The sequence below is a fragment of the Mesocricetus auratus genome, unplaced genomic scaffold, assembly GCF_017639785.1.
Source record: "Mesocricetus auratus isolate SY011 unplaced genomic scaffold, BCM_Maur_2.0 Super-Scaffold_100029, whole genome shotgun sequence".
Taxonomy (NCBI): Eukaryota; Metazoa; Chordata; class Mammalia; order Rodentia; family Cricetidae; genus Mesocricetus; species Mesocricetus auratus.
Window position 1 is genome coordinate 17,058,351 of NW_024429210.1, and position 16,588 is coordinate 17,074,938.

At 37.1% G+C, this 16,588-nt stretch overlaps 1 long non-coding RNA gene across 1 annotated transcript; it reads left to right on the forward strand.

Annotated features, from left to right (window-relative positions):
• Positions 1-422: 422 nt before the first annotated feature.
• Positions 423-14,602, forward strand: LOC121134651. Its single transcript, XR_005871762.1, has 3 exons — positions 423-536; positions 1,573-1,664; positions 14,243-14,602. It is a non-coding gene; the product is annotated as an uncharacterized LOC121134651 (long non-coding RNA).
• The last annotated feature ends 1,986 nt before the right edge of the window (positions 14,603-16,588 follow it).

Sequence of the window (16,588 nt, forward strand, 5' to 3'; positions counted from 1 at the left end):
TTTGGGAGCCAATTCCCTATGGAGGGATACTCTATCAGTCTATATACAGCAGGGAGGGCCTAGGTTCTGCCCCAAATGATGTGACAGACATGATCATACCCCATGGGAGGCCTCACCCTACCTGAGGAGTGGATAGGGGGTGGTATGGGGAGGTGGTGAGGGCCTTGGCGAGATAGGAGAATTAATTTAAAGAATGAATTTACTGGTGTCTTATATTTTGTTATTGTTTTTTAATTTTTACTATCTCATACAGCTACATAATGTTTTAGATTCTATTCTTTCAGCTCCTTCCACTAGTACTGAACACTTCTCATCAAGTCTCTCCTACTTTCATATCTGAATTCCTGTAGAGCAAGCCTCAAATCTAATCAGAAAGCAGTTGGTTACATCACTTCCGGTCACACCACTGTTGCGCTAGTGGGTATAATATGGCGGATGAGATGTGTTTTGCCTCTTGTAGTCAGCAGGATGATCCCATTCATGACTCCTTAGCATCCTTCCTAGCACCCTTGGGCACGATGAAAGCTAGGTAGCAGGTTAGAAGCTTTCAGTTTATCTCTAACCTGATTCCTCTCTGTCTTACTACCAAAGCGTTAAACATTTCAACAGTAGGGTTTTAACATTTAAGTTCTAGTTCGTTACCTGCTGTTTTATTCTTACTTAAAGCTAAATTCTGCTTATTCATTTGCCTCTCCAGTTATTTTAGATGTATTTAGATTTAGGTAGTACAAAATCAAAAAAGAACTGGAGGTTACTTTAGATTTTATAAGACATTTTGTAACTGAGTATTACAAACTACCACAATCCCATTCTTAAAACCATTTTCACCACCTACAATTCCTTGTAAAGACAGAGTCTCTAAAGTTTGTAACAATTTATGTGCCAATTAAGATAAATTTGTTGTTTTCTCCCAGTATTACTAGTTTGTTGCCAAATCTCAGTGACTTAAAGCAACAAAGTTTATTTCCTACAGGGTTTGTGATAAAAAGAGTTTTTATGACCAAAGTGCAGAATGTAGTTAAGGGTATAGTTGCGTACTTTGCATTGGTGCTAGAACTGTCCAGAAAAAAATGTGCCACTTCTGCTTCTGATGTCTTGGGGAAGGCAAACTTCATTTCTATATCTTTATTGAAAATTAATAAAAATGTATATTCCTTCCATATAACCAGAAAGGAAAATATGGTAATACCTGATGAATACCTTCATATTGCTACCTAATTTTATATAATCATGAAAATAATTACCAATCAGATAAGCACTACCTCAATGAAAACCACCCATTCACTTTTAGGAAGGAAATCGATAATGAATTAGAGAAAAGAGACTTTAAAAATTACAACAAAAATGAAAAAGATTTTGGAATAGCTGCATTTTGGGTTTTTTTCTTTTTCTCAAAGGATTATGGGAAAGTATATGAAAGTTACTGATGTAGCAATTCAGTCCTCAGCAGCTTCTATAAATGTTTCAGATGTCTGGGTTGCATGGCCTGTGTCTTTGTTCTCATCTTTATCTTAGAATACAAACTCAGCCATAGGAAATGTGTTAATAATGGGTGTCATGGCTGTGTTCCAGGAAAACTTCATTTATTAACCACACGCATCTATCTGATACATTTTGTGGACGTTTCTGACAACTGGATAAAAACTGCAGTCATGAGGGATAAGGTAATATCAGTTGAGTAATAGCTTCTATCAGACTGACCTGTGGGCATGTCGATGGGACATTTTCTTTTTTTTATCATTTTTTATTTTAATTTTAAATAGCTTGTTTTACATGTCAATCCCAGTTCCCTCTCCCTCCCCTCTTCCCGCACTCCCCTTCCCCCCAACATTTTCTTGATTATGATGCATGTGCCCATTGTGTGCAACGCCATCCCTGGGCATGAGGGCTCAGGCTGTGAAAGAAAGCAAGTTGAGCAAAACATGCGAATCAATCCAGTAAACGGTGTTTGTCAACAATCTCTGCTTCAGTTCCTGCTTCCAGCTTCGAACCTTTCCTGCCCAAGTCACTTTTTGGTCAATGTTTTATCACAGAAACGAAGAAGCAAAGTAGCAAACACTGTTGTAGTGAAACTATATTTGGGTGTATAGTCATACTTCAAAAAGTGTCTAATAATGGCCAAATAAAAGAAAGCATAGTCTAAGACTATGAAAGTGAACAAAGTTGAAACCAAAACATTCAGTAGTATAGAATAGAAAAATAATATATAGTTACACTGATAAAAATATGCAACTTGAGGTTAGCTAACATTTTCATATATGCGTATGTACATTTTCTATAAAATCATCCTCTATGTTTTCACTTAAGACTCTAATTGAGACTCTTCAGTGCTAAAGCAAGTATGATGTTAATAGTCGATATTTTGAAACAAATAATATTCAGAAAAGCACATTTTATGCATGTAATTTAAAAAAAAGTCAAGAAGACAATTTTGTAGATTTCTTAATGAATATGTGAATGCTATTTTCCCCAGGAAACCCAGGAACTGATAGATTTCTAAGTGAATTTTTTTTTTTTTTGCTAGCAGAGCTCGTCCTTCAGTGTGAAAAGCAATAAACAAAAGTATGGCGTGACATATATATACAAAAGAAAAGACTACTGGTCTTTTTTTATAGAAAGCAGATGCCTATGAAAACATAGGAGAGAGGTGTAATTAAAGCTAGAGCCAGCAATATGGTTCAGTGGGTAAAGACACTTGCCACGAAGTCATAATGACATGAGTTCAATCACTGGATCACATGGAAATGGGAGGAGAGAACTGACCCCATAAAGTTGTCCTCTGACTTCCACACAAGCTGTCATGTGTGCACACCATATATACACACCATGTATACACACAGTATGCATGGATAATTAAAAGCTAAAAGTACAAAAATCAAAGAGCACCACAAATTCAAAAAAGAAAAATGACCAGGAATCTGGCTCTGCCTGGCTGCAAGTTGTCTGCTTGTGGAATCCTACATCCTCTCATTGATTCATGGGTGCCAGGCCACAAGAAGGGTACAGATGAGCACATCTTAGTCACCAACCTGCTGTAACTTTCTGTGTGTGCGTGCATACATGCATGCAAGCATGTGTGTGTGTGGGGGGGGCGCGAGCCCACTGGGGATCCAACCAGACACCTTGGATTTATACAAACTAAAGAAGCCTCTACACACTTCTTTGCAGAAATGACATTTTTCTTTTGTTTTTTTTTTGTTTTTGTTTTTTGTTGTTTTCAAGACAGGGTTTCTCTGTATTGTTTTGGAGGCTGTCCTGGAACTTGCTCTGTAGACCAGGCTGGCTTCTAACTCACAGAGATCTGCTTGCCTCTGCATCCCGAGTGCTGGGATTAAAGGTGTGTGCCACCAACGCCCAGCTAAAATGACATAAAAAACATTTCAGCATATTTTGGGGCTTAATTTATTTATGTGTGTATTATCAGAATCACTTGCCAGGGTTGATTAAATTGAGCAGTGAGATTCTATGCGAATGTCAAAATGATCAAATTGGTGCCATGGCATTTATACTGCCATGTCTAATTATGTAATACTTCTATTTTACAGAACTTTGATTTGGGGATAGTGTAAGTGATAAAGAGTGCTAAGTAAGTTCTGCTTTGATGGTTTATTTGTGTCATTCAAGATGAAGAACATCAGTTATAAAGACTGGTGATCTAGTTTTGGAAAATCAAAAAGTGAAACAAAAAATCAGGAAATAACTGCTTCACAGTTGGTATTTCCTAATAAAGTGGAAGATGCGGATACTTATGATCAAGACATTCTCACTATAGAAATTCCTGTTTGGTAGGAGAAAAAGATATGAATATTTATAGTCATTTTGCTCATATTAGCCATAGGTGAATAAGAAAATGGCAAATGGAGAACCAATAATACCATGCTTACAAAAGTAACAGATTATTTTAGTAAATATGAATATATGGAACTGCTTGCATTAATGGAAATTAAAATAAAGCTACAATATTAACCTAGGGAAATGAAATGTACCTAAGAATACTTGAAATGTTAAAATAAGACTAAGTCATACTTTTATTATTGAGAAAATTCAGTAGTATTCAGGAGTATACACATACATAAACACACACATATATTTTTATATCATTTTTTATTTTAATTTTAAATAGCTTGTTTTACATGTCAATCCCAGTTCCCTCTCCCTCCCCTCCTCCCGCACTCCCCTTCCCCCCCCAACCTCCCACCCTATTGCCAATTCCTTCCACATAGGGGATATCTAGAGTCTGTCATTTTACTTTGGGTAGGGTCCAGGCACTCCCCTAAGAGTCCAGGCTGAGAAAGCATCCCTCTTTGTGCTATAGGCACCCGAAGACTGTTTGTATACCAGGAATAGACACTGATCCACAGCTCAGGGACCCATAGGTTGCCCAGGCCTTCTCGCTGACACTCACATTTGGGGGGTCCAGATCAGTCCCATGTTAGCCTCCCCACTGTCGGTCTGGGGTCCAAGAGCTCTCCCCTGTTCAGAACAGCTGTCTCTGCTGGTTTTGCCAGCCCATTCTTTGCCAATTTGCTCATCACTCCTCTCTCTCTGTCACTGGGTTCCTTGGGTTCAGTTCAGTGATTAATTGTGTGTTTGCCTCTGCTTCCATCAGTCACAGGATGAAGGCTCCCGGATGGTTATAGACATCAAGTTCATTATCAGGAATGGGCATTCGAGGTGGTCTCTCCACTATTGCTTAGCTTGCCAATTGGTGTTATCCCTTTAGATCACTAAAGGTCGCTCTGGTGGCTGATCTGTATTCGATCCTATGATTCCCTCTTCCCCCTATTCTACCCCCACCCCCTCAACTTCCTGTTCCCCCATGACCTACTCTCTTCCTCTTCACCCCCTCTCTTCTTCCCAGGTCCCACTCCCATATTTTTATATATATTAAAACATAAATTAAAGCAAATAATCGACTGACATTGAATTTAGGACAGTGATTAATACAAACAGTAGGGAAAGTGAAGAGATGAATTTGCCAGTGATAAGATACACAGTATCTAAGTTTTGGATTTTCTAGTCATTTTTATCATAAAAATTGTTGGTGTATATTCGTTGTGCTATAATGATGGGCTAAGGTAATGGATTCACATATTATGTGTACTGCGATCCTAGCTTCCCTACCCTTCCCCTATCCCTCAGTATTACTCTTGACACTTTACCTCTAGGTTCCTTCTTTCTCATTTCACTTCTTTCACATATACATGTCTTTTATCGTATCTATGTTTGATCTAGAAGACACAGGTGGGAAAATGTAAAGTTTACTTTTATGTTCTGAACTTGTTTAATATGACTATATCCAGCTGTATCCATCACCATATCCAGAAAATGGCATCATATTCTTCCTTATGGCCAAATAAAATTCCATTATGCATTCCAATGTACCATACTTTTATGCATCTATCTATTGATGGACACTAAAGATGAACCCATAACATGGATTGTGAAGACCATATTCCAATAATGGCACATGTAAAAATGTGCTGGCTAGTTTTACACCAGTTTGAAAACACACTAGAATCATTTGGAAGGAAAGAACCTTCACTGAGAAAAAGAAATGTGCCTCCTATAATTTGACTCTAAGCAAGCCTATGGCATGTTTTCTTGATGAAGATACTGAACAGATAGGGCTCAGCTCATTGTGGGAAGTTCCAGCTCTTGGCTTGTGGTCCTAGATGCTCTAAGGTAGAAGACTGAGAAAGCTAGAGTGAGCAGTCCAGTAAGCAACATCCTTGCATGGCCTCTACTTTAGTTCCTACATCCAGGTTCTGTCCTGAGTTCCTTCCTTGATGTCCCTCAGCAATGAAGTATTACATGACGGTTGTAAGCAAAATACAGCCTTTCCTCTCCAGGTTGCTTTTGGTCATGGTGTCTAAAACAGCAATATAAACTAAATCAGCAAGTATCTTGGCAATATGTTTATTTAGAGATTCTTGGGCTTCTACCTAGGGTAAGGTTACTTTGAGTTCACTGAATTTCGTCCACACTGAATCTCATAGAGCCTGGGCCAGTTTGCATTTTCACCAACTGAATGTGAACTAACTAACAATCTAACTTTTCCTGTGGTTTGCTTTCTTGCTATAGCACCTCTGACTGAGAAGAAATGAAATTGAAGTAAAATTTTAATTTGCTTTTTATTGATGGGTAAGGATATAAAGTCTCAACCACATGTTTACTGTTCTTTTGTGATTCATGATTTTGGACCTGCCACATCATGAGTTCATTTACAGATGGTTGTTTGTGTTTTGGATTTTTAGATTTTGAAGTCTTCATGTATTCTAGACAGAAGTTCATTTACAGATGGTTAGCTAGCGTTTTGTCTATAATTCAGGCTATATCTTCAATTTCTAGCCTGTCTGTGGACATATTTATCTATTCTTATTTTTTAATTTTTATTAAAATAAATTGTCTTAGAAACATGTATGAATGCTTCATATGTCAATCCCAGCTCCCTTTCCCACCCCTACTCCCTTGTCCCTCCCCCAGCCCTCCACCCAATCCTCACATCATTCCCCAGGGAGGGTGAGACGCTCCTTGGGGGGGAAATATCCAGAGTCTGATATGCCAGAATGGCCAAGTGGTTAAGGCATTGAACTTAAGATCCAAAGGATTTATTTATCTATTATTTGTAGTAACCAGTTATTAATTAATTGTAGTCTATTGTAAATGGGATTATTTTCTTGACTTGTCTCTCAGTCTGATTGGTATTAGAATTCAAAAACACTGCTGACTTCTGTGTGCTGATTTTGTATTTCATGTCTTTGCTGAGAATGTTTAGTTTTAAGAGATGTGTAGGGTCTTTCAGGGTATCTTAATGCATTAATTAAATTACTTTCAAATGACATTAAGTTTACTTTATGCTTTTACTGATACCCCTTAATTTCGTTACATATTATTCAGTAATATTACATACATTAGCATTTCCAGTCTCATCAATAGTATGTCTTAGAAACTACAGATAAATTATGACACTCTGAAATACTGTATTAACCATATTTATTCTGAGAAAACTGTGTTTCAAGGAAAGGGACAGGTTAGCCATGTGTCTTTTATCAGTTTTCTCCCTCACAAGTATACATATAAAGATAGAGCAAACATATTTTATCCTTTTGTCCTAAATGCTATTTTCAGCAGTTTAGTGACAAGTATGTTAACATAAGCAATCAACCAACTTAACTGATCAAAACCCATCCTTCCTTATTAAAGCTTTTGTTTCTTCTCATGAACTCATGGAGTAAACACAGTAAATCTTGTGTTGAAGGCAGCACAACAGACATAATATGAACAAAATTTATGGGATCTATCTTAGAAATTATGTGTTAGGCTTGAAGGAAACTTGATTTGACATGAGAAAAAAAATTAGAAAAACCAGTGAAGAAAGCATCACAAATCTCAGGAAGCGAAATCACCAAATGAAAAAAGACACATTACTGAATTTACTGACTGAGAAGCCCTTATTACGTGTCTTCCATACTCCAGGAAATATGTTGACTTTAGTGCAAAAATATGCAAAGAAAGATATATGATATTTGTCAGAAAAATATTTGAAGAAGATATTTCTTACCCCTCAGCTCCATCCTAAAGAAATTACGGATGCAAATAAGTAAATTGAAAAACTATTTCGCCACTAGCAGTCAAAGCTTTGCTGAACTGAACAGGGTGAGGGCATCAAGTGTTTTAGGGTCTTGTGTGAAGAATAAATTGTAGGGATACTCTTCAAATTCTCCTGTGTGTTGGGGGAAGGGCATGTCTTCCCTTCTAATTATAGCAGGATGCTCATACCCAGAACCTTCTTTAATTTTGCTACAGTATGAGGTTAGGGTAAACATTTAAAAATGGATGTCTCCATCCTGTGACAAACTTCTAGGGCTGATATAGTTGACTTCAAAACTACCTCTTCACATATGTAATTTTCCTTTAGTGACAAATTTGCAGTGGCAGAGAAAATTACTGAAAGTAGATATATGGGAACCTATAACTGAAGTACTAAAAGCAACTATAATAGTTAAATTAAATAGGGACACATTAACCCAAAAGGGGAGACTAAGATAAAAACACTGGAGTTCAAAATTCAACAATAGAAATGCTAAGCACAGTGGGTATAATGAACCAATAGGCATAGTTCTTAGTCCATGTAGACATAATGATGTTCCAGAAAGAATGAATGAATGAAAATATTAACAGTCTAAGAAGATGACCACATTCCCTGAGAGTGCAAACTTATAAAATGAATAGGAAGATATTTTTAAAGAAAATATGAGATAAAATCCTTATTTTTGAGTATAAGTAGAAGATTTCAATTTTAAAGAAACCTAAAAGAGTCAAAAGATAAACACCGGGAAATTATACAGGACAGTTAATTGTTACTTGCCAAAATGAAAAATATAGTGTCTAAAATTAATTGACTAGGGTGGACAAAATAAAAACTCAGCGAACTTAGGGCAAATGAAAAATAAATCAATTTTTTTAAAAAAGAGGAAAAAGGATTCAACATGAGTTGATAGTTTCAGAAAAATACTGTGATTGTCTTAAAGACTGTGCATGTATGACTGGTAATTTGTACTCATGATTAGAAAGCGTTGGGGTGTTTCAGAGCTTGTGTTTATATATACTCAGATCAATTTAAAGATAGAAATTTATATTAAAATTTTTTATTTGCATATCACACAGAATTATTTGACACTTGTCTTTCAAGGCCTGGGTTTCCTTACTCAATATAATATTTTTCTAGTTCCATCCATTTGTTTTTACTGTCGAGAAAAAAATTCATTGAGTATATGGACCACATTTTTATTGTCTTTGTGTAAGCTTATGAACATTTAGGATAATTCAATTTCCTAGCTATCAGGAAAAGAACTGCAATGAATATGGTATATAGCTATCTTCATTGTGATGTATGAAGTCCTTTGAGGATACAGAGTCCTTCTAGAAATGCTGTATGTAGATCATATGAAGTTATTTAATCTTTTTTGGACTCTTTCATACTGAGTTTCACAGTGGTCATATCAACCTATACTTCCACCAATACTGAATAAGGGTTCCCTGTTCACTACATTCTTCTCAACACTTGTTTTCTTGATGATAGTTATTCACACAGGAATGAGATTGAATCTCAAAATACTTTTGACTTTCTTTTCTTCTTTCTTTCTTTCAATCTTTCTCTGTTTCTTTCCTTTCCTTTCTTTCTTCTTTCTCTCTTTGTTTCATCATTTTATCTCTCTCCATCTCTCCCTCTCTCCCTTTCTTCCTTTCTTTTTGAAACAGGCTCTTACTCTGCAAACTTGGGTTTCCTGTTATTTGTTATGTAGATCAGACTGGCCTTCAAATTACAGAGATACCTGTGTTTCTGCCTTTAAGTGCATGTGACACTATGCCTTGCCTGGAGTTAATTTTTCTGATATCTAATAACCCTTCACATGTCTAACATTGTTTTACAAGTATATTATTTTTAGAATTTATGTTCATCAAGTAGATTGGTCTATAATTTTCTTTTTTCGTTGTGTATTCATCATGCAACTTACCTCTTTTTTTTTTTTACATACTTTACATACTACACCCCTTTCGCAGCCCAAGTCTCCTTTACCATGGTCTGAAATGAGAGCACATATGTTCTTCGGAACTCACCAGTTCTTTAAAAGAAAATCTGAAAGTTGCTTTCCTGTCTCTACACATTCATTTGTGCACAAACTAGTTTTTAAAAAACTTTTAAGTAGCTTGTTTTACATGTCAATCCCAGTTCCCTCTCCCTCCCCTCCTACCGCACCTCCCATCGCCCCCAGCCTCCCACCCTATTGCCAATTCCTTTCACATAGAGGATATCTAGAGTCTGTTATTTCACTCAGGGTAGGGTCCAGGCACTCCCCTAAGAGTCCAGGCTGAGAAAGCATCCCTCTTTGTGCTATGGACACACGATGTCTGTTTGTATTCCAGGGAAAAACACTGATCCACTGCTCAGGGCCTCATAGGTTGTCCAGGCCTCCTCACTGACACTCACATTCAGGGATCCGGATCAGTTCCATGCTGGCCTCCCTGCTGTCAGTCTGGGGTCCAAGAGCTCTCCCCTGTTCAGAACAGCTGTCTCTGCTGGTTTTGCCAGCCCATTCTTTGCCAATTTCCTCATTGCTTCTCTCTCTCTGTCACTGGGTTCCTTGGGTTCAGTTCAGTGTTTAACTGTGTGTGTTTGCCTCTGCTTCCATCAGTCACTGGATGAAGGCTCCCGGATGGTTATAGACATCAAGTTCATTATCAGGAATGGGCATTCGAGGTGGTCTCTACACTCTTGCTTAGCTTGCCAATTGGTGTTATCCCTTTAGATCACTAGAGGTCACACTGGTGCCTGATCTGTCTTCTAACCTATGATTCCCTCTTTCCCCTATCCTACCCCCCCCCCACTCAACCTTCCTGTTCCCCCATGACCTACTCTCTCTTCCTCTTCTCCCCCTTTCTTCTTCCCAGCTCTCACTCCCCCCACCCCTTGCCGTGTTCCCCATCTGTTCAGAGGATCTTGCCTCATTTCTCTTCTCTTGGGTACTATGCATATCTTTTAGGTTCTTTCCTGTTTCCCATTTCACGCAGAATAGTACATTTAAACATAAAGATCTGGCAAGGGTATGACAAGATAGTGCCATCACAGTGTTCGCTGGTGGGAATATCAATGCCTGTAATGACAAACTATTCGACCATCTTCCATAGTATCGAAGATATACCTAGTCTTTCAGTAATGCCTAAAACACATTAAAGCTTGTTTCTAAAAACAAAGACACATGTAAGACAGCTCAGTGAAACTTTGTAAGTACGGCAAATTAGAAGCAACCTAAACGTCCATAAGTGGAATAATGGATGAACACACTGAGATATGTGTGTACCTCTTCCAGCGCTACTTAGAGGTGACACAGAATGCATACAATGCTGGTTTACATGTGTGAAATTCTAGTACCTGCCATATTTCTCTGTGGCACCAGAGATGAACACTATAGTTGCCAGTGAGGCTTGCTTTCAAGTGGTTAATGCACAATTAATTGATTAATGGAAGTAGGTATTCTACCTAACTTAGATGGTAATTATATAGGTATGTATACGATTAAAGTTTAACAAATTTTATAAATCTCCACACAATTTAGATACATATACATAAATAACACCAAACAAACTACTTTATTTTATGGGTTTTTGTAACCCGGTCTTGATGTCTTATTTCTATTCCTTTGTCAGTGCCTTTTTTATAATTTAAAATAAATTAAAATGCAAACTTGCTTAAAAGTGAATCATTAGTTACTGGATGAACTGTCTCTGATGACAACTGGGAAAAGTACCAATCTGGTCACAACAGATACCCGATTCAGGCTATGTATCCCCTATTTCTAAGAGTTTTAGCTGGGGTCATCCTTGTAGATTCCTGGGAGACTTCCTTGTGACAGATTTTTATTTGACCCAAAATGTTCCCCTTTCCAGTAGTCTCAGTGCTCTACCATTAAGATCCGCCATCCTGATGGCTCATGTTCCCATGATATTTATGGGAGATTTGTCCTTTGTGAAATAGAAATGGAGGAGGAGTGGATTGGGTGCTGGGAACAGAGAGCGGATGAGGATGCTCTGGGAGGAGAGGAGGACAGGGAAACTGCAGGTAGGATGAAAAAAAATATATATATATTATAAATGTGAATTATTGTAGTAGGTCTTGTCCTTTCTCTGATGTAATTGAATTTTCACAGAATTCATACTCTTTAGGATTGACTGATCCAAAATTATGCCCCCAAATACATTAGTTTATATTGGATTGAATTGCTTGTTTCATTTATGTTCAGCATGTAGAGATCTTCACAAGGCTCCCTATTGTATACTGATTGCCACATTACATTCAACTACATTGCACATTTAAATCCAACTATGTAAGGTTGTTGCTTCCTCTACTTTTTTACTTGGCTGCAATTTTGGTTGATTAGGAATTCCAACTGGTTCATAGTCATTTACTTTGTCTAGATAATTTATGCGGATTAAAATCAGCAGAGGTGCAAGGACTGGTTTCAGCAGGTTGCCAGCCTAAATATGCTCTCACTATGTAAGTGCTTGTCTGTTACAATGAAATAAGGAAAAGGAAAATATATACTTTAGCAACTGTTGGTTGAAGTAGAGGATTATGTCCAAGAATTAACAAAATAGAGTAAGTCCAGGATCCATAGCAACAAAGAAACTCTCCTGTTTGAAACAGGCTAAAAACAGAAGCTAATTATCAGAGTAAAACACCTACAATAATGGGGCATTGTGGCTCCCTTTTGGGCAAGGATTTATTAAAGATGTGGTACATCATACTACCAGAGAGAAAGAGGCAGTAAATTTTATTACATAGATTTGAAGATGCTATGAAGATCACACAGGCCATGGACAGTTGGTATATGTGCTTGTCTGATACTGAATCTGTTTCTCTTGTAGCTCAGCACAGAGATGTTCAATATTTTAACACTTTAAGTGGAGAAAGGCTGTGCATTTGAGACATTCTCTCAAATGGCCATCAGTTTGAATTGACATGGGTCATCAACACACAGTTGATGTTTGTGAAACATATTCTATCATGTAAAATGAGGAGCAAATGTATTCCTTATGTTTTACTTTCATTACCAGTCAACCTTTTTCTGACTCTTCTCTTAAACATTTTCCAAGTCACCTTCTCTTTTCCATCCCTAACACTACCATCTTTGTTTAGAAGCTGCCATCTCTAATGAATACACTGACTCAAGATTTGTATTTACCATATGTTATTTATTTCACAATGCTGCAAATGAAAATGAAGATGATTATTTTGGCTTCATTTCAGGTTTGATGCAATATCCTGACAAAACTAAGCCCCAAAAAGGGTTTACTTTTAGATCACAACTCCAAGTTACACCTGTCATGAGGGAAAGTCAAGGTGGCAGGAAGCTGAGGAAGCTGGTCATATCCTTCTTCAAGAGCAGAGCAAAAATGAATGTGTCACACATGCTTGTTTCTTACATTTTGCTTGATTTCTCCAATCGTTAGAGTTCAGGTTCCTTGCCTAAAATATGGAGCCGCTCACTGTAGTCTGGATATGCCCATATATATTAAGACAATCTTGCCTCCCATCCAGGATGGGACCACATGCTAATCAAAGGTTATTCTAGGTCGTGCCAACTTAGCAAACTGACTTTCACAATATTAAGCAAGTACTATTATTTTTATCATGTTCATTTCTTATTGACTTATTTTCTGTCAGCAATATGCTTCATATACACCATTTCAATTCCTTAAGTGATAAATTATATAATATGTCTGTATGATGACAGAGAAAATGGAAAGCTGAGTCAGTTATCAATGTCTACAACTGAGTTGAGAAGATTATGTGCTATACCAGTTTCCTCTCTCTGAAAAAAACTCATTACTCCAAAAACAGCACATCAAAGCAATGCATGGATATTGTCTCATACATCCAGGTATAAGATCAAAGTGGATCTCAAGAAATTAAGTGTAAGATGTTGGTTGTTCGTTTCTGCACATTTTAGAGAAGAACATATTATCTTGTCTCATAAGTCTTCTAGAGGACCTTAATACTTGACTGTAACCCTCTTTTGTCTCCAAAACCAACAATTACTCTGACACTTACTTATCTGCTTCCATATTTAAAGGCTCTTGAAATTTCATCAACCCATCTGGCTACTAATACTTCTCATTAACAGCCATAGGAATCAATCATATTCATAGGTACTAGTGATTAGAATATACACATATTTTTGAAATAATTATTTTTTACAGTAAACATAAGTTCTCAGATTATAATCAAGATTTAATCATTACGAAATGTTTGAAGTCTCCTGTGTCCTAGAAATTTGATTGTGTGGCACTTTTTCAAATTTTAAAAATGGATAATATATCCAGGTAAATTAGTAAAACATTGCAGTAATTTTTTCCCCAGTGGAAAAGTGAACACAAAACAGGTATTCCTTATAATCCTCAAGAACAGAGAATTGTGCAACTTGCCCTTGGCTCCTTGAAAACACAACTTCAAAAAATAAAGAAGAGTTGTATGTCCAGTTTCCACATAATGCATTAAATCATGCAGCCTTTCTCTTAAATTTTCTAAATGTGAATGCCTGTGAGCAATATGCTGTGGATATATTTTGGCATGATGGAACTCGAACAAATTTATCTCAAATCAAATGGAAAAATATATGAACTGGATGTTGGAAAAGACCTGGCCCTGTTTTAATGTGGGGTTTGTGTATTTTTACAGGAAGAAAATGAGGCTCGATGCCTCCTTGTATGCTTGGTAAGGTATGAGAAACAGAAGAATGATAGCTTTGATGACATCATGACTGCTGCGGCATTCACAGACAATTTCAAATAAGATACGCTGAACCTGTATTCCTGACCCTCTGATATCATCATTCTGCAGTCCGAGAAAGGCAGGAGATTACCTGATAAACCAATATTCCAGATCTCTGTGAGTTTCAACTACTCTAGATCTGGCCAAGCACTGAATGTTTGGCAGTTTATTCACACTATATCCTCAGACACAGAACACAATTTTTGCCAGTTAAAATTCATTCTTGCTGTTGAAATAAAAATCCTAGAAAACAGGTGCCTCAGAGACTTCCCTGGGAAAGAAACACATTTGGACAGTCAAACAGTACTGTGGAGGTGATGTGTAGCTAAAGCCTCTTTCCAGTACAATATTCCTAGAATCCAGAATTAAGTACTAGACTGGTCAATAAAATAAATTGGAGGACACTAAAGGGCCTCCCCACTTGAATTGATAGGGATGAATAGTACAAATGCTTTGCTTGCCTGGTATTCAGTTCTCAATGACTGTAACATTTCAAACTTATCTTTCAAAGTTAGAAGCCACAATGCATTGAACTTTAAAAAGAGGAAAAATCATCTTTCACCCATCACAAGAACTTTTTATTATCCATTTATTGAATCAAAATTATGAGAATTGTAATCTAGCCAATTGTGTATCTACTGTTAATAATCATACTGGCATTATGGTATTGACCTGTGACTATTCAACCTTTACTATAATTTGAAAGTATTGATAGATGGAAAAAAAGTCAGAGCTCAATAGGAGAGAAGTTTGGCTTAATACAAATGAGTGTTTAGATTAGATGTGATTAAAAAGGCAGATTTGGATCTTGTTGCAGCTAAAACTACCAGAGACATCCTGGACCAATTTAAAAAGGCCATTTAATCTTAATAGAAGGTATTGTAGCCATAGGAGCATGGATATTGCTTGGCAATGTCAAGTTGCTTGTGAACTTTTGATGGAGTTGAACTCAGAGGTGCACAGCCTTAAATTACTCACTCTGGCTTAATTCTCTATAAACAGAGGTTGGTAGTCAATGGTTGGTAAGATCTTTTTGCCTCAAGTCCACCTAAGATTAAGTGGGTACTCCCATGAAGGGTAAGTCTGGAAGGGTGAGAAATACAACCTACGGTAGACACAGTCATCTGCCCTGTAGCAGAAGTACAGATGTTATTAACTAAATTAAGAAGGAGGAATTGTTGGGGCCCATAAGAATGGCTCTGCTTCATTTTGACTTAAAGTGAGTGAGATTTTTATCTCCCCTTGCTATTTCAAGGTGAAATAACAGATATTTGGCTTATGGTGTAGCTATGTGTATCTTACCTTGACAACAGGATGTCTGGCCTATGATGTGAATGCAACAGGATGTTTGGGCTAGGATGTGGACATGGCATGTTCTTCCTAATCAACAGAATACTTAACTCAGGATATGGTTTCTTGATGTCTTGGGTACTGAGAAGGTAATCAAGCTTGCTTTATCTTTGTATCTTGGTAACTGAGTCTTTTGCCTTCTACCCCTCTTTTGATTGGGGTACAAAAAGATTTTGAACAATAAACATGGGTGGTTCATTATTCACTAAATACACTCCCAATCCTAAAATTTCAATGATTTGATGTTTTCTTTAATTCAAAAGTATTAACTGAGAAGGTTTTCTCATTTGGATTCCATGTATTTAATCACTCCCTATTTTCTGCAGTGTTATCCACAACTTCACTGACATGAACATACACAGGTCTTTTTCTGACATACCTGGATTTCTCTTGCTTCTATAATGTATATAATAAGATACAGTCATCTGTTATATTACCTGTGGCTTCCTTATCAAGATATTCCATTTATCCTTTTAATATGAAACTCAAGTGACAATCCTGTTTTGATATCATCTTAGGTCTATGTTAGGACATGTTTTATACCTCAGATACAACATAATTATGTGTCTCGTTAATTAGTGTACCTTCTATACACTTAACTTTTATTACATACATGTCCTCCACTGGAGTATGGAAGACCCCAAGACCTGAGTGTGACTTTATTGACTTTGCATTTTAAAGCAGAGCTTTTAAAAAGAAAATATTTTTAAAAATTAGTAGATATATAAACTAAAACCTAGGCCCTGTGACATACACCACAGAAACCTCTCACACCACAGAGTTATGGCCAGCATCCTGAGCCTCAGTCAAGGCTGCCCCCAAGCCCCACTCATGCCTGCCTAACCTAACGTCAATCATCCCTCCTGGCTTGTCACTATGTCCTAGCATATTCTTCTGGTGGAA